We start from the raw sequence: 20,016 nt of genomic DNA on the forward strand, positions 1-20,016 counted from the left end.
GAAATCTTGCCTACCGTGTGTCAGTTGCCTTCACAGCCTGTCTGTCCTGTGTCAATTAACAGCTCCTCTTCCTGCTTTTAACCAGTTCCTTAATCTGCTCAGTACCACAGGCATTGCTCCTGAAAATCGTGCTGCTGCTACTTCACACCACAGAGTGTAGTAACTTCCCTTGACTTCCCTTCTTCCTGGAAAAAAAAAAAGAGTTGAAATGAAACTGGTTTATCAGGCAAATGTGCCACTCATACAAATGGATCGTGTTCTACATAACAAAGTTTAGTTCAGCATGTTGAGCCACTTGTTTCTTCTGTTTAAAGTTTACATTGCAATTGAAATCTATTTCTGAAGAAATAAGGCATTAATGAAATCCAGTAGTGTAAAAAGTCCCAGATCTGCAGTTTTTCAAATCATTCTGATACTTGTGGTTTTGACATTAAATATTCCAGATAGTCTTGGCTTAGACACTGAAACCTTGGCTCAGTAGTTGGCCTCACTGATGACAAATGGGTTTGTGACTGGAAAGGCTTGATAAGGTTTCTTTAAAAAGAGCTATTTACTCTGGATGTTGCAACATTAGGTGGTTGCTCTACAGGAGCCAGTGCAGCCTCTGCAAAGCACAAGCCATGATGTGAATGACTTATGGACTGAGCAGAGGGCTACAACCCAGAGCCTTAAAAATCTCTTTACTCTACTGTTTACTGCCATTTTTTCAATTGACTAATGATGCCTTGAAGTGTCTATCACACATAAAGCCCCAGGCACCTTAAAACTGTCTCGTATAGACAATTCCTGTGAATTGACTTCAGTGATACCTGACCACACTGTTTTTCTCCAGGGTTGTAATCCCCAATTTCAAATTTCCTTTCCATTTTCTGTTTTATGCCTCCAAATACAATATCAGTATTTAGCAGGGGGAATAAAGAGATCTCAGTCAGTAGTTATTAAGATATTTCAGATTCTAGTTGATCAGCTTGCATGATATTCATGTTCTTGTCACACACTGAGTTGTTACAGACAGTGTGTGTGACATGGATAAGGAACTTGCCTTGAAACATCTTAAAGAAACATTTTTATATCATATGTGGCATGCAAAAAAAAAAAAACCCCACCAGACTTCAAATATCATTTTAATTTTCAATTTCCTTATCTTTAGATTGCCTTCCCACCCCCCTTCACAAAACAACAAATGTTCTATTATTCTGCCCCCCAGGCTATTGTTACATGTGTTCTCAGTATAATGAAAGGGCTTTGTCTGAAAAGGCTGGATCTGAGTCATGTCTTTGCATGTGAAACAGCTGTACACCTAGGGCACATTCTTGTTGCTTGAAAATGTGTCATTTTCAGTTTTTTGGGGTTTACACTCTCTGAATCCTGTGTCACTGCAGTGATCAGAAGAAAGGAACTAAGTTGTCTCTGTATTTGCAAACATCACAGAACTGTGGCAGCAGACCCAGACATAAAAAAGGCAAGTGGAAATGCCATGTTAAGGATGTTGGGCCTGAAGCATAAAAAGCCATTCTGAAAAAAAAAAAAATCTAAAGGACATCAATCCAGAACACAGCAAAATACAGGGCAGGAGATGCTTAGAAAGAATTCAATAGAAAATTTAAACACTTAGAGCAACTTGCTACTGTCTGACATTGTGATACAATGGCAACATCTACAAACCAAATGAGCTCTGGGCAGTTAAAGCACAGGAATGTTTTCTGGTGAATACAGACTGACACGAGAATCTCTCATCAGTAATTCTTTTCTTAAAAAAAAAAAGCTATATTCAAAACTGAGCAATAGTAGAGAGAATAATAGCCACTGCACTGCATGGTCATCCCTTTGCCAGCTTGCTGCCTACTGCTGTCCAAATAAAAGGCTTTAGAACATCTTGTGTATGACAAATAACATGTCACTCTCCTCAGCAGTCACTAGAGGAAAGCCAGTTTGCTTTGTAACATTCAAAAAATAGCTTGTCTGTTAACAAAACTTTAATCTCCCCTTTGAAGGCCCTTCTTCATCTAGACTAGAAAAAATATGTTCCCTATTCCCTAAAGTAGCAGGTTGGTACCATTTGGAAGGTAGAGTCATTAGTCACTGAAATTTAAGAAGTGTTAATAAACAAGTGAATATACTGGCTGTGACTATTTCAAACCGTGTGTTTAGTACAATAAATCCCAAGAATCAGGTTTAACTGTCAAAGCCTATATTTCATCTCCTGTAGGGAAAATGCTAAGAGATTCCCAACACATGATTTCGTGCCCTAGGTTAAAGTGCTGCAACACACATAAACAATATGACAGAGAGGATAAGGTGTATGGGTGACATGGTCCTGTACCAGCTCAGTTGATAAATGGAAGTTGGTCTCCCGGACCTCTTCCATCTCTGCAGCTGTTAGAGAGCCCAGCCTGTGAAACCCAAGCTGGCCATTGCCACCAGGACCTCTGGGGGTGCATGGAGAAGTGCTAATGGCACGGTGAGGGACATGGTGTGACACAGCACCTCAGGGCTGTGAGCAGGACGCTCCCCCTGAGGTGCTCAGGCAGTTCTGTGGTCCCTGTGCCTATGCAGCTCTAGCCTGGGTGTCTGTGAAAGCTGCCCTTGGTGTCTCAGCTGTCCCGGTGCAGGGGGACAGCAGCAGCAGCAGCAGCAGGAATAGCAGCAGCAGCAGCAGGAGCAGCAGCAGAAGCAGGAGGAGAAGCAGCAGGAGAAGCAGCAGAAGCAGGAGCAGCAGCAGAAGCAGGAGGAGAAGCAGCAGCAGCAGCAGGAACAGCAGAAGCAGGAGCAGCAGCAGCAGCAGGAACAGCAGAAGCAGCAGCAGCAGCAGCAGCCAGCCCGAGCAGTAGCAGACTGCTAACCACGTGTCAGACAAAAGGGATGCTGGCTTTGGCTAATGGAACACCAGCCTGCAGCCACAACAAGCAGCTTTTAACCGTGCTTTGCTAAACCAAGTTATTGAAGACAAGTAAAATTCAGTAGAAGAGTTCTCTGAGAACCTAGAGCATACAGGAACCAGAGAGGCAAACCCCTCAAATCCAGTTGCAGCTGCCCATGCACCATCCTGGCACTTCAATGTTCTGTTCCCCCCGCAGAATTCCATATCTGAGACCTCTCATTTTAAAATTTAAAGCCTAGCTTAAATGACACGGAGCCACTTTAAATCCAGGGCCTCTTCCTCACCCTCCCTGAGTCCCAGGCTGCTGTGCCACTGCAGAATCACCAGCAGCCAGCTGATGCACCCACCAGGGCACACACAGCCCTGCTGAGAACTGCTGGACTCAGCTCTCTCTGCTTTTCCCTGCTCAGACAAGCTGTGTGAGCTGGTGAGCAGCAGCAGGTCTGACCCCTCCAGGCTCTCCTGGAGCACTGGCTGTGCTGGGGATCCCACAGAGCTCCCCAAAGCTGGCTCCTGGCTGGGCAACTGCAGAGTCCCTCTGCCCTGAGGCTGCAGCTGTGCCAGGAAGGGCTGGGAGCTGAACCCCACAGCCAGAAGAACTTGGTTCTAATGCTTCCAAAGCACAGAAACCCCACAAAACCCCCCAGGAGCTCCTAGGCAGCCACTTTTAAATGGTGGCATTTTGATCACTTTATGCAAATTCCACTGTAATAAAGCAGCACATTTTTAATAGCACCAATCCATAGACAAACTGACTGAAAATACTTATTGTCACTAATTCCATACCATAGCCAATGTATCTTTCTGCATCTGTTCTGGTCTCTGGGTATGGTCACACTTGACAAGACAGCTTTTTCATGAGGTATGTGGACCTCCATCTGTACCAGAAAGCGAAGATTAAAAAAACTACTCAGACTTAGGAAGAGTAAGGCCTTTACAACAATCAACAGCATCCTGAAGTGGCCAGCTGACTTTCCTGCTACATTCTCCCTTTATACACAAATAACTTTACATAGTCTTTCATTTTTCCAGTTTCCTAACACAGACTTTGTAAAAATAGTTCCATCAATACAAAACAAAACAAATTCTTTCATCCAAAAGGCCAGTGCCTACTAGAGCAGGACTTCTGTCCACATGTAACCTCACAGCCCACACAGACAAGTCTCCCACCAGCTATTTCCTCTGCCTACTTTGTGGGCCTGAACTCATAACCAATATTAACATTTTATTAACATAACTGGATTGTTAGAAATGTCAGTTTTTAGACGAGGCAATGAGTTCCCCTGTGTTATTTCCACCAACTTTTCTAATCAAATACAAAGATCCCATGACACATTTTGACAAAAAGTAGGGCACAGCCAGCTTATTTATTCTTTTACTAAAAATAGGCTTCAATGTCCAGCAGGTTGTGATGTGTGAGACAGCACTTCAAGTGTAACAGCTGCTCCTCCTGCCTCAACACATCTGTGTTACCAGCCCCCCTTTGCAATCTGCTAATTACCAAAATCAAACATCAGTCTTCACAAGGAGTTCCCCTTTTCTGAAATGCTTCCTATGATTAGGCTAACCAACAATTGGAATAGCAATAAAATATCTTCTCATCCTTACAGGAGGAGCTCCTGACACCCTTCCAAGCACAGCACAGCATGTTTTACATCTCTTGGGTTAATGGCATATTACTATTCTCAGCCAGAGGCAAAGACTAGAAAGAGATTCATTACAGGAAATCCATCTCTCTCTCAGCCTCTTTGCATATTTATTTTCTAGCTGGCCTTCTTGTTAAGGCAATTCTGATAACAGAGCAGATTTGACAACTGTGCAAACCAGCAATGAGCAGGAACACTATTGAGGCTGTCACACGTTTTAATGACTGTGGAGATGAAACACTGTCCAATTTCAGCATTTCACCTTGAGGAGACTTTCATGTTTGGTCAAGTTTTCTTTGAGGACATCATTGTCCAGCCACAATGGTATAAGTTGGCAAGACTTTGTTTTGTCAGAACTGCCACAAGAGAGAAACCAGAGTCCTTGTCCCTCCAAGGACAATGATGTGGTTATCCTTTGGCTCAAACACATCTCCTGACCTGAAGGGCACAGTGGGCATCACCTCAGAATTTGGACATGGAACTTTGCAAACCAGGAAAGACTTGCTCCAACCCACCTTGCATGAGTTACACGTGATGTGCAAACCAAAGAAAGAGATAAAAGCAAATGTGATATATTGCTGCTGTAACACGAGTACTGCATTAACATTTCACTAGCCCATGGAAAACGTGATCAAAACAATAATTTCATTGCTTAGCACCACTATACCTACATAGCAGGACAAACTAAAAAAGTTGTTGTGAAATTTAAAAATTCTGTAAGCACTAGAAAAAATGACAAATACTACATGCATCATCATTCCTCAAAAATGCCAGTTCTACCTACAAATGGACTATTATTTTGAATCTCTATCTAAAATCTCAGATCATCATTCTTCAAAAATACCAGTTCTACCTACAAATGGACTATTATTTTGAATCTCTATCTAAAATCTCAGATCATCATTCTTCAAAAATGCCAGTTCTACCTACAAATGGACTATTATTTTGAATCTCTATCTAAAATCTCAGATCATCATTCTTCAAAAATGCCAGTTCTACCTACAAATGGACTGTTATTTTGAATCTCTAGCTAAAATCTCAGATTCTACCTTCTTCCCTCTGGTGACTGTGTTGTAATTTTAATACTACTGATGAGTTTCTAGTTTTAAAAGGACTACCAAAAATACGTATATATAGCAGATAGGCTTTCAAAAGGCATTTAAAGATGTTTTATTAACAATGCTTCGAGTCTAATACTAATTCATGTACAACTAATTTCAATGTTTATTTTTCTATAAAACTGTCCTACACTAAACCAGTGCAAACAGAGTCACAAGCACACACTGAAATTGCTGAGAAGCAAGAATGTTCAGTTCTCTGCTGCAGCAGACAGAAATAATTTCATCTCACAGTTCTACTAAACTTCTGATAATACAGAGTCACCAGCCCCATCCTTGGAAAAAAGCACATTTCAGAGAAGAATTATTAATGGGCACTGCACAACCAGTGCAGGAGAGATTCCTGGAATACTCCTAAAATGCCAGTGCATGTTTTGAATTCCTTTTTTCTAGCCTTTCATTGCTAGACCATCCAGTCATCCTGAATCAGGAAGACTCACGTTTATTTCTAGGAATTATATTTTAGACAGTTTTTTCGAGCTACAGATGCATCATCCTAATTTTTAGTCTATAAAAGTTAAAATTACTAAGTCTGGCAAGATGCCATCACAAAAAGAATTTAAATTGTTGCAATATAAGAGTACAAGTGTGTCATTCTTTGTTTCAAAACTAGAAATTAAGCCAGCCTTACTATTTTGGAAACTCCAGGCTTTGTGCTGAATCACCTTTTCCGGAGTTTCCAGGTACTGATTAACCAAAAACTGTGTGTTTCACCCCCTCTGCCTGGCAATCTATCACAACAAGTCAAACGTTTCATTTATACAACTCCCACACCTTCAGATTAAACAACTATGCAAATGATGCCAAGTCTTTGTTTATCACAGCTTTGTCAGCAAAACAAAATCATCCAGCAGGTGAATCATGCAATTGCTGTCTGTGTGGATGAGGGAAAGCAGAGATGCCTGCTGAACTTCACGCTCCCCAGTCCATTTCTCCTTCTCCTCTCCCTCAGGGCTGTGTGCCTGCAGCCCTGCCCATGTGAGAGCTCTTCCCCAGCAGAAAGGCACAGCTCAGAAAGTGCTTTAGGCCCACCAGGAGAGCTCAGCCTAAGAGCTCTCTAAGCTCAGCAGAGTGCCCTTGCTGCCTCCCCTGCCAGGGAACATGAGGTTTGTTTCCAGAAGGAGAAGTGCATCCATCTCAGTGCCCCATCCCCTGCTTGCAGAGGGCTCAGGGGGGTTTGGTTGCAGTTCTGCTCTGCTCTGGAGAAACACTGACAGGCTGGCAGCCATCTGGGCAAGGTTAGGTCACCTTCACAAGAGGAGAGCACATTCCAGCAGCTCATAAAAATGTGGCTCAAGAACACTTTTTCTGTTCCTGGAATGTACCTCATTGCCAAAGAAGGTAGCTACGACCAGGAAAATATTCCATGGGGAGCAAACAAATCCTCCTGCCAAAGCCATTCCTCCCTGCTCCACCCCAGCTGATATTACACAAGTTGAATAATGCATGTCAAGGTATTAAGTAACATGTAAACACTTCCAGTAAATGTTTCTGCTGCAAGCCTTGCCTTAACTGGTATTGCTTCCCCCCTGTGATAATGGAAAAACATCTTCCTCAGTTCTTCTGCACCTAAAGCTCATTATTCATGAGGCACTTCCCACCAAACATTGGCTGGTAATCTTCCTCTTGCCCCATCTCCAGAGCAGATTTCAAACCTTTTGCAAACTCAGCTCTCTGAGAGATGGCCTTCCCTGAAAGCTTCTATTGGTCCTACAGCCAGCTCTGGGGAAGGCTGGTGTCCCAGGAGAGCTGCACTTCTGGTAGGAACAGATGACAAATTCCAATGGAAGCAAGCTGGGGGTTTTCTCTCCCACCAAGGATGTTTTATAGGAGCCTTGTCTTCCCATCATTGCCCAACAGTGAGATTCTCCACCCCAATTTTGAGAATATGTGTTTTCACATCTTTTCCCAAGGGAGCCACAGCTCTTTCCAATCTGGTAGAGGAAATCTCCTTGGACTGCATATGCCAATAATTATAATTATATGCCAATAATTCCTTCTGCTTTACTGGCTGGGACATTCCTCAACAGGAGCAAAGGCAGTTCTGAGCCAACTGACCAAAAGAGGACATGGTTAATCACATCACTGGGATGAAGCTGGCTCTTGAATCACCTCCATGAGACTGAGAATCATTAGTCCCAAGGGAGAACTGCCCAAGGAAATTTCTGGGATTTTCCACTGGCATTTGTACTTTCATGAGGGTTTTCTGTAGGAGACTGACCTAGGGTCAAGTATCCAAGGAACTCCCAGGGAACAACACCAAATTCCACTCTGAACAATGCCTGGGCAGTAAGTTTGAGCAGAGCTGTTAAGTAAGAAGGTAACCTTATGCATTTTCTATAACTTTTTCCAAGTATAAATGATTTCATTTGATGTCTGTTAACTGCACAGGGCTGCGAGCTGTGGATTGAGTTGGGTTGTTTCCTTTCCATAAGTGTTTTCCTGGCAATTGAACTTGCAGCCCAGCTGAGGATGTGACACCAGCAGCACTAAACACTACTTAGATCCAAGCCACTACAATTGATAAGAAATATGCTCCTGTTTGGGCAATACATGGAAAGTGAAATGCCAGGCTCCTCCAAGCCTTCTCTGTCCCTGTTTACAGCACAGCCTTTTGTGCCTGCTCTCCCACATCTGGGAGAGGAGCAATGGGAATATCTCAGCTCCAGCTCTGTCTGGCCACTGCACCACAGCACAGAGAGCACAGAGAGCACGGGAGCTGAAATCACACCCACCATGGCAAAATCAGGTCACAGCTACACAACAACTTCTCAGGAACTCATACAGGCTGATGGTTTTGTCTGGGCTGATCAGGACAGGCAGAAAGCAAACCCCATGCCAAGAAGGAGCCTGTCCTGCTCAGAAGATGGGCAATGACTGCATTACAGCTATCACAGGAATGCCAGTGCTCAGTAAGGAGTGATTGAAGAAGTGTTTCCAAATGCTACTCCCTGCTGCTTTTAGTTCCCCCACAGAAGAATTTTTGGAAAGACCAAAAACCCTCCACAAACACCTTTGGAGAAAGCTTTGGCCAGCCACAGCTGCTTTCCTAGGAAAAGGTAACTCACTGCAGCCTTAATTCTTCTTTATGCTGTAAAATAACCTTTTCTTTTTTATGAAAGACTAATAAAATAACTGATTTCCAGACTTCTAAAAATGTTAGGGCTAAGTGGACACTCAGAAAGATATTTAGAAAGTCTAGACTTCTCAAGACCTGAAAAGTTCACCTGAAAAGATGTTTATTTTTCATCCAGGGCACTGAGGGCACTGAAGCTCAGGTAAAAATTCCTGGGGCAGATGAAATAGAGATTTTTGGATTTCACTTGAGTTAGCAACATGAATTAAGCATTTAAGTTTTACCTTGTAGAATTATGTGTTGAATTTTAACCTTTTCCTTAAGAAACCTCTGCCATGGTTCATAACCACATCAGGTTGTAGAGTCTATTTATTCTGTGTATCACTTCATAGAGAGGAATGTGATGACAGCAAAGTAAATGCTTTTGCACTGTCCTTTTTCCCCTCCATGCACCCAAAGCAGAATTGTGCTGCCCAGCTCCTGCCTGGATCCCTCTGGACAGGGACAGGGGAACAAGCAGGACCTGCCACAGCCCCCAGAGCAGCAGCACGTGGGATAAAGCAGGACACACAGAGCCTGGAGGGCTTTCCTGAGGGGGCTCCTGGCTGTGCACACTGCACACACAGATGTGTATAACCCACCCTCCTGCAACTGCACAGCAGTTTGTTGTCAGCACAGCAAGAAATGTTGTACTGTCACACACCATAAGTTGTGTCACACACCTTGAAGCAGTCTGCCAGCCCTCTCTGCAGATATCCCACATGCCACCAGGAGCCGGGAACACACCCACACAGCATGAGGGCCAACACTGGATGGTGATGGCAGCTGTACACATTTGGCATGTGGAAATGTTTACAGAGCTGACTGCACACAGATCTTGCATCCTTATTGCTGTGTGCTCACCCACAGAGCTTGGAGCAGAAGCGGTGCCAGCTCAGGGATCCACCCAGAGCTCACCCTGCAGAGCTGCTAAAGCTGAGCTCTGGTGTGAGCCCATCACAGAGAACATCCCACCATCCCACACAAATCCTTCCTTGTGCCCCACACAATGGGCACCAACACTCAACCATTGGAACTGAAACTTCAAGGACATCCTTACCGTGCCACTAAACTACATTTAGAATTCCTTTAGTCAAGCACAATTTTCAGTTAGGGTGACTCAGTTGTGGTGAGGACTACAGGTGTTTCAAAACAGCAAAAAAAGCAACAAGTATCAGCTCTCAAGCACCTTTGTTCTCAAGCACCATTAACCACAAAGCAAATAACTGGAGCAGTCACAATTCAGGAAAATAAATCTCTACATCCCGGTGAAAGCAGTCTCAATTCATGAAATAGCACCTGTAAACTTCCAAAACATCCTTTGCTAATTCCTTCATGTAATAAATCCAAAATAACCTCTTAAAACACTATTGTTAAACATTAGTCTTTTCCTTTGATAATTTAACTTAAAGATGTTTATTTAACATCTTTAATTGCTAAATATTCCTCAGAGAAAAAGTCTCAATAAAGTATTAGAGAGATGCATACTTCACCTCTTTTAATCTTAGTCACATCTCAAACTGCCATTATCACAGATATATGTTAAAAAGAAATACACTCAGATATGAAAAACAAAGTCCTGTTACAGCATGTCAGGTTTTCTATCAAAGAACATGCCATTACACTTTGTGGCTTAATAATTTTCAAACCTAAGAACTGATGATGCTCAGCTAAATTTTCCATAAAATATGCCTTGAAAAACAGCATGGTTTTGTTTTGCTGTTTTCTCTTCTTCCCCCACAACAACAGCTGGGGGAACAGTCATGCAGTTCCACAGTGGCTTGGCCATATGCACTCTATTAAAAAACTGATTATTTCAAGTTGCTAAAGATCAGGTGATAACCTCCTTCAAAAGATGAAAAAATGTGAACAGACCCTAATGAGTATCTGGTAGAAGTGGGGCTGTTGCACTGTGTGAACGCTGAATTAGAATGATAATGCAGGGAACTCAACAAAAGCAGCTTTGTGTTCCTGCCTGCAGCCAGTGACAGCTCTGCAGGGCTGTCCCTTGCAGCACTCTCAACACTGGGCTCACACACCCTGCTCTGATGTACCTGGCAGGGCTCCTACAGCTAGCTGAAGAGAACAAGCCCCTGTCCCATGCTGCACACCTTGTTTGGGGCAAGGACTTTTTAAATAAATCCTTCTGGGCTGACTGACTCACTCTTACCTCTCAAACACACCTGCCCATGGCACTGCCTGCAGAAAGCCCAGCTGAGCACCACTGCTGCTCCCTGGCCTTACCCAAAACAGGCTCTGTGCCTGCCCTTGGGGCTGCTGCTGCTGCTCCAGGCGACACTGGAGCGTCACTCCATGGCAAACATGCCCTGCACACCAGGGACGGGCTCTGCCTTCACCAGGGCTGGCACCCACACATGCCAGGGGCTGCTGCAGGCCAGGGCTACAATGGACACTGTATGGCATTACTGTGTGGCATCACTGCATGGCACCACTGCATTGCCAACACTGCATGGCATCACTATGTGGCATCACTGCATGGCATCATTGCATGGCATCACTGCATGGCATCACTGCATTGGCATCACTGTGTGGCATCATTGCATTGGCATCACTGCATGGCATCACTATGTGGCATCACTGCATGGCATCATTGCATGGCACCACTGCATTGGCATCACTGTGTGGCATCATTGCACTGGCATCACTGCACTGGCATCATTGCGTGATATCACTGCATTGGTATCATTGTGTGACATCGCTGCATTGGTATCACTGCATGGCATCAGTGCATTGGCATCACTGTGTGGCATCATTGCATTGGCATCATTGCATGGCACCACTGCATTGGTATCATCGCATGGCATCACTGCATTGGCATCATTGCATGGCACCACTGCATTGGCATCACTGCATGTATCATTGCATGGCACCACTGCATTGGCATCATTGCATGACACCACTGCATGGAACCACTGCATGGAACCACTGCATGGCATCATTGCACGGCCCCATTGCATTGGCATCACTGCCTGGCAGGTTCATGTATTGTTAGAATCCTGGGTGCTGAGAATTTTAAATTTTCAGTGCTGAAAGGCACAGACCCACAAGAGATCACTGCATTGACCTGAGGCTGTGAAGGTTTCCAAAATGGATTGATAGCACTGGGATTGTGGATGTGGAGCTGGTTAGAAGTGTGTAGTATCACAGGGTGGAAAACTTAAAGTTTGGGGTCTTAGAATATAGAAATAAATATGAAGCAAGATGGAGGTTGTAAGGTGGAGGCAGATTGTTCTTCACCTTCTTCTTCCTTCTTCCTCATGGGTCTGGGTGATGTTTTGTAATTGGGCAGAAAAGTCTGCATTGTGGGTTTCTAGAGACCAGTTATTGGGTTAAAAGGGAAAATAATCCAGGTGTCAGTCCTTAATTAGATAGTTTAGTCTTAAAAGACCTTGTACCAAGAGATTGTTGGCCATTTTGTGCCTTCTAATGAAAAGCTGCTGAACTCATGGTTGTGAGACTGTTTTACTGACAAGGAATAATAAACACCTGAGTCCCAACATGAACTCCTGTCTGGAGTGCCTTCAATCCCGACGCAGAGAAACCAACGGTGCATGGCAGGTTTATTGCCAGCTCCCAGTGACTGTGCTGGCCTCATGCAGGTTTCCTGACAGACACTGAGTGTCTTAATTAGCACCCTGCCTTTTAATTGCCCAGAAAATCACACTGTGCTTGGCACTCTGGGTCTGCTCCCACACACCCCCACCTGTAACCTTACCCACACAGAAATCCTGCTGAGCCCAACCTTCTTTCCAAGCCAGTCTGCCCCCAGCATATGTCAGCTTCTGTACATTTTGCCCTTTTCCAATTCATCCCATCTGTTTATGGTCTATCTAGTTAAATACGATTTTCCAAGGTTTCCAAGTCATCTTTTTGCCTTTTTTTTCCTATCTGATGTCCAGTTAATGATATTAAAGGTAAATTAATTAAAGAACTACCTAAATTTCTATTTTATTAAATAACTATCTTAATTTGAAAATAGCTACTTGATTTCTTTCCACATTTTTTCTCCAAACTGGCTGAGTGTGACCTTTGTAAAGGTATTTAGCAGAGGCCTGTCATTTGTCAAATTATTTTTCCAGTTTTTGTCAGCAAGAATTTTGAAATCATGATCAAATTATTTTTGTTACATCAAATTTTAAAAAAAATGTTTTCCAACTAAGCTGACATATTTTAGTCTAATTCCTTAAAACTGCATGAGATGAAGTACACAGTGGAAAAAACCCACAGAAGTGTGGTTTGTGGCCAAAACTGCACCTTGACGTAAAACAGAAGGGGGAGAAAAATTAAATCTCTTGAATAATATTTCCCAAGTGTTTATTAAGAATTTCTTTCTTTCTTTCTTAGTCTCAAATCCAGTAGTCTCAAGGCAACAGTGTCACATCTGTGTTGGGCCAACCCCTCGTTCTGCTGTCCTGCCCTCTCCAGTAGGTTCTGCATCCGTGGCACATGCAGCCCAAATTGTTTATTTCTGCAGCTCTCATTAACCTCTGACTGCTCTGTTGGAATCAGGAGACCAGCTCAAATATCTTCTTACAGTTGCTGCTAAATTGTAACTGTTTGAAAAGATTAAGTGTGACAGGTCAGAGAGAGGAACAAAGAGTTTTATTCATGGAGAATCTTACTGGCTTTCAAAGCGAGTCATATGAGGAATATATGAATACATAGGTTTTTATAGCTTGTGCCTAAATTAGAAACAAGATCAGAAACCTCAACGGCCCTCATGAACTCCTTCCTGTTTCCCCATGCTCTCCCATTCATTTTGGACAACACACTGTCCCCCTTTATTCCTCTTCTTCCTCTTGTCCCTTGTCACCCCTCTGTGCACATCCTGCTCCGTGACTCTGCGCTCACTTGTGCTGCATTCAGAGGAGAACACCCCAACATCTCTGGAAATCTGGGAATTGCCAGCTGTCAATGTCCCACCTTGCCTCTCCCAAAGTGAGTATGAATCCAGACTCCACTCTCCTTAACAAGGGATGTTCAAATACACTTCACAGCAAGGTAAGAAACAAGCAATTTAATGTGGTATGTGACAATAAAAAAACCTGGCAAAGCAAAATTCCCCAGGAAAAAGGCCATTTCCTCACCCTCTGGCTTTGGAACTAGACCAGGATAAGCTAAGTGGGTGAGGCAGAAGTGTTGGCCATTTGACCACCTCAACAAGGGGAAAGAAAAAAGGGGGAAAAAAAGAGGAAAAAAAAGGCAGAAAACAAGTGAAAACTGTTTGCACATGAATCCTTAGGGCCATCCAAACTGGGAAGGGATGCTAGAAACCACTTCTGCTTCCAGGATTAAGGTTTTGAAGTCAAAAAGGACGATCATTTCTGGAGATATAGTACAATACAGACAGTGCCTTTTGACTCAGAGAGAAAAGAGAGCAAGAGACAAACTTCTGGCTGGACAAAAAACTCTTCCTGCAAGAACAACCACTCTGAAACAGGTAAAGAGAGCAACAGCAGCTGCTTTGATTTACACTGACGTCACAGAACAGAACTGGTACCAGCCAGTATCTCTAACTGGTACCAATTGCTACATCAGTGGGTCTAAACAAGTTTACAGCCTCAGAAGACTGCAATCTCCCTTCTACACAGGAAAGGAAAATCGTTTCTTGTAGAGGAACTCAGAATTTCTCAACCCTAATTAATCTTCTAAAACAGGAAATCCCTTGCCAGCACAGGTGGAACTGGCTGGTAACACATTGGCTGTGCAGCTGGGGAATGAAAAATGGGATTTCCCACCAAAAACAGAGCAAGTAAAACAAGCAGCTGAAAAGCTGGAAAGAAGAATACAAGTGAAAAAACTGAGAGGGGAATTTAAGAAGTCTCTAGGTCATTCCTAAGAAAATTCCCTACACGGTCAAGGATGGTTTGAGCCCTTCTGAGGAAGCAGCCCTCACTGAGAGCTGAGCATTAGGGCAAAGGAAACTCATCCAAATCTGTGTTTCAGAAATCAAAATCAAGAGGACCCTGCTGCCTTCTGAAAGAGCCCTGCAATGTGCATGGACAAGTCCAGCTTCCCTCAGCCATCCCTTTGTTCTCTGTAATTGCTATGTTTAAATGCAGTTTACACTGTTACTCACTGGACCACATCACAAAAGATGAATGCCAGCACAGACATTTCTTTGCCATTGAAATGTTACTTGAGTTAAAAGTCAAGACAAGAAACAGCCATTTCTTTTTGATACTTACAGCATTATAACTGTGGAGGCATGTAGAAAAGAGGGAGATAAGTAATGCCACATATTCCTGTCTGTCTAATTGAAGCTAAAAGACTCAGAGACAGGTGAAGATAACACAGGTGCTTGTATGGGATGCCCTGCACTCTGCTCTGAGCACCAGGGCTGTGCTTAAGTTCAGCTTAGCATAAACAGTATTTTTCATGACAGTTTATTTTATTTTTTATTTTTTGAACAACCTGCTCCAGTGGAATTGTCCCTGCCCATATCTGGGGAGTCAGAACTAGGTGATCTCTAGGGTTCTGTAAGGTCCCTTCCATCCCAGGGCATGCTGTGATGCTGTGCCTGGATGCCATCAAGCACCACAGAACCACCTGTATCACAACACACAGGGCAGGTTTCAGAGAAACTAAAAAAACATCGTGTCTCAAACAAAAACAACTAACACAAACAGTAGCACCCAAGCTTTGTTTAGACTAGGGGAAGTCCAGCAAGAGCTGTCAGGGTGGGGTGCTGCAAGGTGTGTTTTCACCAGAAGAGCAGGGCGCTCAGTGTAAAACAGCCTGAGGAAGTGACCCTCACTCTCTGATGTGCCAGACCAAGTGGGCAACAAGCAAAACCAGATTAATTTACTTGAACTACAAGTGCATCCTCAACACTTGCTCACTGGGGGAAAAGATAAATATACTTGCTATCAATAAAAATCACACTAGGAGAGCATGACTTTTTTTTCTTTCCTACACACACACAAATTTTCTCTATTTAGACTATTAGAAGGCTAACTTTTCTCACACATGCATTTCAGTCAATAAAACAGGTATTTGCATTGTCACTTCTTTATGAGTTTGTATTTCATTGCCCCATTTTGACAGAGCCCACAGGACACTGCTGGAGTCCATATGGTTTTGTACTGCACAGCAAAGCAGGCCATGCTTGGAAATGCCTGAACACATGCAGAAGAGGCAGAAAAACGAGCAAGGTCACTCAGCTGGGCTTTCATTTCATGTTGAAATGAAAGAAAGTCACACACATTCTCCAGAGCAGGCACAGCAGCTCAGCTGCTCACAATTCAGTGCCCCATGTGCACTGGCAGTGCCACTCAGAGCTGGGAGTGACCTGCACTGGAGCTGCTCCAAAATGTGCCCACAGCCATGCCCAGGCTGGCCTCTGTGCTTCAGCCTGCTACACTCAATATTGAAGGAAAATGTATAGGAACTACTGAAAACTATAGTGCTTAATTGAAGAAGAAGACAAAGATTTACCAGACGTGTTCTTCCCCTTAAGATGGATTGGTAAAACACAGAATTTAACGTTAGGTAACTGCAGAAGTGAGATAATGTCATGATGTTTTGCTTTCTACAAGATAAAAGGAAAACCCTGGTTGCTATAATAAGAGAGGAAATTATTTAAAATAAATATCTCAACTTCCTGGCAAATTACAAGGTTTAGGTCAGCTCTAAAAGGAATTTGTGTCAGCTAGAATAAGACATCTATGTGAAAGATTAATGAGAATGAAAACCAACCTCTTTAAAAAGTAGAAGTAATGCTTGTTGAATTTATCATCACCTGTAAGACTGGTTATGTTAATAATCCTTCATGTTATGCCAGGTAGACTGAAAATAATTAATAGCTCACAACCTTCCCACAGAAGTTTCAGTGCCAATGTTGTTTTGACTGTTGACAATAAATACAAAGCATAATGCCAAATATTTAGGCCTTCAACATAAATTCCTTATATCTGAGCAACTTCCATGAAAATTTAATAAGAAAAGTTAATAAGAAAAGTTAATAAGAAAAGTTAATAAGAAAAGTTAATAAGAAATCCACCAGTCCAGCATTACCTGTGAGTTCCTGGATCACAGAATTTCAGCCTCACTGCTCACAGCTCTTCAATGAAGCCCACTGCGCTCACAACCTGGAGAAGCAGATCTGATGTTACACTCAGGGCTCCAGAGCTGAGCTCTGCTGAGCCACAGCAACGCTCAGGAGCCAGAGATGAGGAGCAGGTGCTGCCAAAGCCTGGCTGACTGCGCTGCTCAGGGGCTGCTGTGAAATCCTCAGGGCTCTTTGTCCCACGTGCAAGCTCTTTCCCAGCTGGGAAACAATGCTCACCTCAAAGCAGCAACAAGGAACGTCTGCGAGGACACGGCACCGTGAGAGAGGATGGGGAGGAAGAGGAGGAAATGGAGAATAAAGCAAAAGATGGAAGGGAGGAAGGTTGTTTATACGTTTACAAAATCTCTAAAATAGTCACACGGCCCAGAGAGATGCAGGTGGCAAACTGATCTCATTAGAGAAACCACAATGGTTCGTTTCTGCCAGGATCCTGTTTCCAGCACTGCTCATACCCAGATGCTGCACAGGAAGGTTCCCAGCCACATTGCTTGACAGACTCTAATGTGACTCCTGAAGGACAAGCCAGAAATATTTGGCTAAAATTCATTGCCAAGTTAGACAACCACTACATAAGGAAGAAATAAAATCCACTATGTAGAACAGGACACCCATGGTTATCAAGTTTAGAACCCACTCGTGGCATTTTTCTTTGGAAACAGCACTTGGTGCAGCACACAGCATCCCTGCAACCAGCCAAAATGCTTTGATACAGGCCTCAAAAGTGTGAGAAATAAATCTGTTAGCCTAGGAACTGGGCAACTGTTGTGCAACCAGCACCAAATCCACTGAGGCATGAAAGGACTGCAGTATGCACCTGCACCATGCAGGCTTTTGGGGCAAAGCAGGAAGATTTACACATCCATCCACTCCATCAGGACAACGTGGCATGGATGCTGTCCAGACAAGAAATGGACAAGAGTGACTGCCTTCATTCCTCATCCCTCCATTAATACTGGATCTTAGGAACTGCTGCTTAGGGCTAGTCAAAAAACTCCCTTCATGATGTTTTTCTATTGAAAATTGTGTGCTTGTCCTTGGGGGGGGGGGGGGGGAAGCTTCCCATTAAAGGCCCTCACTCTGTCTAGTATTTAACGTCTAAAAACACCAAGACCTAGTGCGTTTTTGTTTTCCACAAAACCTTGTTTTTGAAGTGGTGCCTCACCGGAGCTGCGGTTCAGTTGCCAGAGCACACCTCCCACGAGGTGTGAGATCACTCAGAGGGGAGGTGATGACACCACTGGGGAGATTCAGCCTGGCCAGGGAAGCCAGGCTGCACCTGAGTCAAAGCTGTCCATCAAAAACTATTCGCAATTTTAGAAAGCCTACTGCAAATTTTGACAAAAGCAACGCGCTTCGCTTTAAATTTTTCTGAAAAATAATGTGTTTGGTGATCATGTCTGTTCCTCACCATTTCTGGGCCCTCCTGAAGTGCAACTTATAAAAGTGGAGTGGGCAGAACACTGGAGGCTCCAGCAACAGCAGCCATACCCACCACTGCCAGAATTGCAAGGGGATTCTGTCCCTCCTCAAGCATCTCAGCTCAGTATCTGGCCACTCACTGCCCAGAGGGACGGAGCTCCCAGGGAATGCTCTGACAACGTCAAAGATTAACCCACTGACCCTCGTGTTTAACGTACAAAAACTTACAGGAACTCTGCATGCAAGCCTTTAACACAGACTCTGCTCCGAGGGCAATGCACAGCCCTAACAGCAAATCCCTGTGTCTTGGCAGCTGCCTGAGCTCTGAGGGGATGTGAGGGCTCCGAGAAGCAACCCAAGAGCACACAAGCATGTGCAATCAAGGCTCCACTCTTATCAGACCCCTCCCAGTCTGCTCGAGCTTTACCAGCTCACTGACCTCCCTCGTGTCACAACTGCCAGTAAAATACAAAAGGCTGAAACTGAAAACACCTCCGGTCTACCAAGAACCCACTCCGAAGGACAAAGTCACCGATAATGCTGAGCCCAGCTCACAGGATGAGCCGCTGATTGTCTCAGCGCTCTAAGTGAGCGGCTTAATTGGAACAGAAAAACAGGGTGATGAATCACAGCTAAGGAAAGCACCTTGCTGAGGAAGACAGACAACATCAACGTTTTACATCATTAAAAAAATTTTGAGGTTACTCTTTAGGACAGCACACGTGGAAAACATTTCAGGGAAAAAAGATGAAATGTTGTTTAATTGGTGAAATCTTGCCATGAACAGGTGTGACACATGCTCTTGGGCAGGAGGTGCGAGCCTCACACACGCTGCCAGCCACACTTCCCCGCTCCCTGCAGCTGCCAGAGCTCGCTGAGGTTTCAAAGTTTCCCAGCGGGAGGCCCTGTTCCCTTTGCTTTCTGGTAAATTAGCCACTGTAGTTACATCTCCTTGGTGGGTTCGATTTCGTTTTTTCTTCTTTCTTCTACTTTTTTTTTTTTCCTTGGTTTCTTTTTGATGCAGTAGCATCTGATCTCACTCAATCCTAACTCCTCATCTCACCCCGGAAAGGGAAAGAGACGCCAGAAGCACCCGAGGGAGTGGGGATTCACCTGGGACTGGGGAAATTGTCACAGCATGGGAAGCGCCAGCAGCGACAGGGAGGGGACGCGCCCGAGTCCGGCCCCGGCAGCGGGCAGGAGCGGCTGGGGCTGCGGGCCCGGGGAGCGCTCCCGCTCCTGGCCAGGGGTCGGGGGAGGGCACAAAAGCAGCAAAGCAATAACGCGAGCCGCGCTCCTACCGAGCCGTGTGCCTCCCGCAGCCTCGCACCGACAGCGCGTCCCCGGCACCGCCGGTACGGCCCGCCCCGCCCCGGGGCCGCCGCCTCTTCCTCCCGCCGTGCCTCGGCCCGGCCCCGAGCCGCCCTCAGCCACCCCGCGGGGCTCGGCACGGCCCGACCCCGCGACACCCTCAGCCACCCCGCACGGCCCGGCCCCGAGCCGCCCTCAGCGACCCCGCGGGGCTCGGCTCGGCATGGCCGGCCCGGGGCAGGGCGGCTCGCACGGCCCGCTCCCCTGCCGCTGCTGCCCGCACAGCTTCTCCTCACCCCGGGCACGGGCATATCCCGGGGCACCACTGTCCACCGGCCCCTGGCAGCACTGCCACCACCACTACTGCCACTGCCACCACCACTGGCACTGCCACACACAGCCTGGCAGTGCCCCTGAACCACGCTGTGCCTTTG

General features: G+C 44.9%; 1 protein-coding gene across 1 annotated transcript in view; it reads right to left on the reverse strand.

Annotated features, from left to right (window-relative positions):
• The window catches only part of PIK3CB (phosphatidylinositol-4,5-bisphosphate 3-kinase catalytic subunit beta), a 90,574-nt gene extending 70,917 nt beyond the window's left edge, over window positions 1–19,657 (reverse strand). The window contains exons 1-3 of the mRNA XM_074546799.1: window positions 19,573–19,657; window positions 16,798–16,871; window positions 15–185 (exon numbers count right to left, since the gene is read on the reverse strand). The gene's annotated coding sequence lies outside the window, so the exon portion shown is untranslated. The remainder of the gene's footprint in view (window positions 1–14; window positions 186–16,797; window positions 16,872–19,572) is intronic.
• Window positions 19,658–20,016: the final 359 nt, after the last annotated feature.

This window comes from Zonotrichia albicollis, chromosome 9 (genome assembly GCF_047830755.1).
Source record: "Zonotrichia albicollis isolate bZonAlb1 chromosome 9, bZonAlb1.hap1, whole genome shotgun sequence".
NCBI classification, from domain to species: Eukaryota; Metazoa; Chordata; class Aves; order Passeriformes; family Passerellidae; genus Zonotrichia; species Zonotrichia albicollis.